General features: G+C 48.1%; 1 pseudogene; it reads left to right on the top strand.

Moving 5' to 3' along the window:
• Positions 1-2,157: 2,157 nt before the first annotated feature.
• On the top strand, positions 2,158-3,495 carry LOC120845993 (annotated as a pseudogene).
• Positions 3,496-6,119: the final 2,624 nt, after the last annotated feature.

Here is a 6,119-nt window from a genome sequence, read left to right as displayed (position 1 = left end):
GGGAAGACACACGCCTCAAAAGGTGTCGCTGAATACTCTCTTTTGTATGATGCATTCGCAGTGTCACGTCGGCTTTAAGCCCGAACTCTATTAAGGAAACAACTGATGATCTTTGCCCGGCGGCACGTTCGCCTCGTGAACGCCGTGAAGAAAAATATTTTATTTCTACTAACTATATTTGTTCTGTAATAATTAACGTTTACAAGAAATAAAACAAAAAGCACTCAACGCTCTTTCCGACTCAGTACACGGTACTTTCCCGATATGCTCCCAATCTTAGCATGCTGAACAGGAGTAGAGATATCCACAAAGTACTGACAACGCGTTGAAAACCGAGAATAATTGGCGAATAAAGAAGAGCGCAGCCGACTCATTATAGGTGGTTTATTAGCTCGCTTGCAGCTGATATTGTAGTCTCTTGTCTAGACGAACCAAAGCCTAGCTCCCAGGTGCATTTTTTGTTCATTTATCATGTCGCCCAGGGTAACGTTAGGAGGTCCTCGCGTATGCATTGCACTTCGAACGCCCCACACTTGAAACAACAAAATAATAAAACTCACATAATCTGAAATACACATTAACAAAAAAAGACACCCGCTTTTCAGGGAGCAGCATTCTTTGCCTCGCAACATTGTTTCTTTTTGTTAATATTTTTTATCGTTTATCTTCACATGGAAACCCCAATCCATTATTCGAAAAGCGCCTCGGATTTTGGGGTTCCAGGGTAAAGCTGTGCCCCGGGGTTTTCGCTCTGCAGCTTCCGAGTTCGAAAGTCTACGTCGCTGGATTTCTCGGAGTTTTGGGGAAACGCGAAGAGCGTGGCACTCAGCTTTGGACTCTGCTTCCTCTCTCTTTCTTTCTATCTCTCTCGATCTCCTTTTTTATTTTATTTTTTCTTTCTCGCTTGCAAGGTTAAGCGCTCAACTGGCCGCGGAGCTTATTGAGGCTTAAGCTCTCCGAGATTCCTTCAGGCACTCATACAAATGGTCACGGCTGCGAAAGAAACAATGAAGGAGGACGGCGGTTGACATAAAGAAGCACGTTACTCTCGGAGTGTCGCTTTCGATGACTTACAATAAAGCAAGCGCTCGTTTTTTGTTTTGTTTTTACAATAATATTGAGATGAATTTAGTTTGGGTTGATCACGGTTATTATTTAATTTTGGCGGTCATGGCACCTAATTGGTAAGAATAAAAAACGGCTAGTTCCCTGTGATTCCTGAGATCCAACATGGACTTCTCGTTGTTGCAACAACAGAGTTCTTTGATGCGTAGGTACTAGGGGTGCACGTTTATTAAAGTTTTCCATTAGAAAGACATAGTGATTGCCTGATTAATATAATTTGGTTCTCGGAACTGTTGCATTTCAGTTATAGAATATTTCTACACACTGAATGCTACTGCATAACATCCCCGTTTATTCAAACCTCGTATGTCTTCGCTAGGTATATTTCAAGCCTGCATCAAGAAGTATCTGACAAACCATTTAGATGTAGCAGCTTGCTTCTTGCGTTCCTCGAACGAAGCAGTCGCTCTTGCATTCTTTCAACGCGATAGACGAAAACGTGGCTGAGCGCTCTTCGGAGGCGTGGGTTCGTATTCCACCGCTGCCACCAGTTGTTGAGGGCTGGTGGTGGCAGTTTGCAGATCATGTTTGGGCTATGTGAATGACGACGTTTAATGAAACATGCTTTGAAAATATCGTGAACTGGTACGTACCATCCTTTCTCCTGGTCGTTATGCACAATGCGCTGCTCCGTCAGGTTGGAAGAAGAAGTGCCTGAGATTGAGGACGTAAAATTATCATTCCGTCAATTTGACAGCCTTTTCGGTAGCCTATAACCAGCTGTGACCTTCAAAGACCAACCATAAGAAGCTTCAGAACTACCGGCGACGTCCGAGCAGTCGCCAGTGAGAAGCCACTCGTAAGGGTGGTCTTTTCTAGACCCCAATCATGATGCCCGGCTCCACGTTCGAACTTCCACAGCAGAGCACTGAAAGCGCCGCCACCAACGTCACAAACCCAGTATTGACAGACCACATCACCCCTGGACAACACTGCATGCCGAACGACTTAACTCGCGATGCTCATGACACCGCGTAAAAATTCTGGACATCCGAGTCGGTAGCGAACTCGTCCGAGACCGGGGTCGAAATTATGGATGAAAGCAACACCAACAACGAAGAGTGGAACAAGGCACGATCACGTAAGCGCTCACACAAAACACTGTCCGACTCTGCTTCGAGTTCGGGAACAGTTCGCAAACAGCCGAACGTCAGTGAAGGACTCACAGTAATCTTTGCCGCTACGAAGCCAGATCAAAAACTAGCAAATTTAAGCAGCTTGAGGCTTTCCAACGCTCTAGAGAAGCTCTGTCCAGAGTGCATCCTTCAGATCCGCCCCAACGAGCGCCTCAACGTCGTCGCCGTTGATGTACGCAACGGACAAACAACAAGGGCGCTGCTGAAATGTCCTGAACTTTGTGGCGTCCCTGTCAGGGCCTACCAATCCCTCGAGGGCCCCACATCGATTGGTGTCATAAAAAATGTCGATGCTGAACTGTCAGATCCTGAAATTCTAGAAAACCTTCGATCTGATGGCCGCATAGCCAGAGTACATCGTCTAGGGGTGACAAGTGTCGTAAAGCTGGCATTCAACAGCTCACCTTTGCCAAGCTTCGTGCTGCTAGGACGAGTACGACACCAAGTGACGGAATTCAAGCCCCGTCCAATCCAGTGTCGCAACTGTGGTGGTTTTGGACACTTTGCAGTCTCATGCACACGTTCTTCCGCATGCTCTCGTTGTGCAGAGCCGCAACCTATAACTAACACCACGAGCAACACCAAATGTAAATCCACAGTGATCAAGTGCGTCAACTGTGCAGAAGCACATGAAGCTACATCTCCAGCGTGTTCAAAATAGAGAGAAGAGCAAAATGTCGTCACGTACGCCAAGAGAAACGCCGTCGACTACCGCTTTGCCAGAATTATTGTAAAGCAGGCATCGGGAGCCATAACAGAACCCATTGACAATGTGGTGGCCAACAGCACCTCCAAAAAAAGTGGAGAGGCCCCAGTGCAGGACAGGCAAGCCCCAGCTCTTGACGATAAGGGGTTAAGCTATGCCGCAGCGCTCAAGACCCATCCTCAAAAAAATATCGAAAGACCACCTAATAACAACTCTGCAACAACGTCTAATAAGCCAAAACCTGGTGTCACCATTCAGACGGGCATTGAAAAGTCGACATGCAACGGAGCATCTATCAAAAAATCTGAACACTCAATGGGAGTCAACAATATTGAACAAACACCAACGGCTGACTCTTCAAAAAGATTACCCCGAGATGCTCCGGAGAAACCTACGGCGAATTGGATAAAACTATTCAGAAAAGCAGCATAAATGGCGTGCGCTTATCTCGATGGCATTGATGCCTCGTGGGCACACATCCTATGCGGTTTCATTCAGGCAGCGTTCCCACTGCTGAATGTAGCATAATGCTATACATCCCAACATCCACCCAAAGAGACGCACCCGAAATATTGCATGTCCAACAGTGCTTCAATGGAATACTAACGGCATACAACAACGCCTCTCAGATCTACGCCTACATTTAAAGACCAACCGATACGACGTCCTAGCACTTCAAGAAACTCGTATAAAATACGGCAAATTCAGACTTTCTCCCTACGTCGTTTATCAGGGCCTTCTGCCAGTTACTGAAAACACGAAGAACGAAGTGCCGAAAGCCACGATACTTGTCCGAAGAGAACTGGATCAGCATCAAATAGATTTGACAAACTTTTGTGACGATGCCGCTGAGTTCACCGCTGTAACGATACGTAAAGCGGACTGCGACACCACTATAGTTTCTGCGTACGTCTGCCCGGGAACTAGATGGGACCCTACGATTATGACGAAGATTATGCCGCGCTGCGCAGAAAACGTTCTATTTCTAGGAGACTTTAACGCCCATAATCACACCTGGGGAGATAAGCACACAACGACGCGCGGATCTGCTCTTGAGGCCACAGTGGACACGCTAGGGCTTGTTCCACTGAATGATGGAACCGCAACATTTGTCAGACTGGGGGTCTCCAACAGTGTCTTGGACCTCAGCTTCGCTACACCACAACTCAGCTCACGATGGCAACCTCAACATGACAGCTGGGGTAGTGATCATATCCCGATAATTGTCTCCTCCCCAAGCTCTACAACCGCTGCACATAGGACCTGCAGAGTCGTCAATTGGGACCAATATCGCTTGCACCTCCAAGACCTTCTCTCAGAAGGAAACGTCGATCTCACAACGGCTATTTCACAAGCCCTATACGACGCCACGGGGCTGGTCCAGGTCCCGGTCTCCCGCCCGAATCCTGACCTCCTCTACCTCAAGCTGAGAGCCCGCCGACGGCAAGCCCAAAATCGTTCGCTACGTACAAGAAGAATGGAGGATATTCAACACTATAGGAGAATCGACGTAGCGTTCCGCCGCCATACTAACCGACTTCAACAAAAACAGTGGCGACAAAAATGTGAATTTCTTGGTGCTCCCGGGGGCGCAAAACAGGCTTGGAGAATGACACGTGCTCTCGCATCAGAGGTAGTTCCTAGGCTTCAGATCTCGGCGTTTTCTATATCGCAAAATATTACATTAGCACGAACTGCCGAGCTTTTGGCCGATCAATTCTCCCGTCCAATCTCTCCCCCTTCAGACTTTCAAATTAGCTGATCAGTGACCCCCTTTATCGACTGCCCAACATAGACTCCGACTTCACGCTTAAAGAACTTCAGCACGCACTTAGAAGATCCACCCGTCGTAGAAGCACTCCAGGGCCGGACGGGATAACGTACCAGGCTTTAAACAACATAGACCCCATCATGCTGCCTAAACTACTGGAGGAGCTAAACTCAGTCTGGAGCACGGCGGCACTGCCGGATGCGTGGCTCAACTCCGAAGTCATACCAATCCACAAACCAGGCAAACCGGTAGAAGATTTGTCACCATACCGACCGATTTCACTCACCTCCTGCCTTGGAAAAGTTCTCGAACGCATGATACTTAGAAGACTAGACTGGGCACTAGAAACAGTTGGCGCGATCCCTGAACAAGTCTCTGGTTTCCGCCGTCGACGTTGTACGGTAGATGCTATTGGGGATCTCGTCTCGGCGTTGGAGGAAGCCAAACAAGCTAATCACGGTTACGTCGTCATTTTCCTTGATATTAGCAAAGCATTTGATGCGATTCCTCACGCTACTGTCATTAACCAGCTTCAAGTCCTTGGCGTCACGGGACATACTTTGGCATTTATCAAGGCCTTCCTCACTGACCGGACTATGAAAGTTCGCATCGGAAACGATCGCAGCACGATCAGACACATAACTCAAGGAGTTCCTCAAGGAAGCGTACTGAGCCCGCTACTCTTTAACGTTGCAATGGCCGCTCTTCCCCGAACTCTCGCCCGTGACGACCGATCTCCAAGAATTCAAATATACGCGGATGATGTGGCCCATTGGGCCACGTCACCAACAGCCATGCATGCTAAAATGCATCGTCGTTTACAGCTGGCTCTTGACGGTATTTCTAAGGAAATTACTCGACTGGATTTAACTATCTCGCCATCTAAAACCGCGGTACTTGCTCACCATCCACGTGGCTTTAAGGCCAGCTCTTTCACGTACTCTGTAAACGGTACTCCCATAACACGGATGCGCAACCATATGTACTTAGGACTGGTTATTGATGACTGCTTTTCCTGGCGTCCAGCCGTGAAACAAACAATACCTCGGTGCGCCCTGCACCTCAACGTACTTCGCAGGATCCGAGGACAAACGTGGGGAACCTCGCAATCTATGACTCTGCAAATGTATAGGGGACTGATACAATCCAGGTTGCTCTATGCTCTCCCACTTGTACCCGTACGGGACGCTCAGCTCACGAAGATGGAGATCATTCAAAGGAAAGCCCTCAGAATCTGCCTCGGTCTTCCCCCGTCCGCGCCGAAAATCCCTACTTTGGTCGAAGCTAGACAAAACACAATAGTCAATCTAGCGTTCCATCAGGCACAACGACATCTCGCCCGGCAGACCCTCACAAGGTCTACTTCCAACCTCTTGCAACG

Source organism: Ixodes scapularis, unplaced genomic scaffold, assembly GCF_016920785.2.
Source record: "Ixodes scapularis isolate PalLabHiFi unplaced genomic scaffold, ASM1692078v2 PGA_scaffold5__190_contigs__length_132052651, whole genome shotgun sequence".
Taxonomy (NCBI): domain Eukaryota; kingdom Metazoa; phylum Arthropoda; class Arachnida; order Ixodida; family Ixodidae; genus Ixodes; species Ixodes scapularis.
The sequence above is the reverse complement of the archived record's forward strand: the minus strand, read 5'-3'. Positions and strand labels throughout refer to the sequence as shown.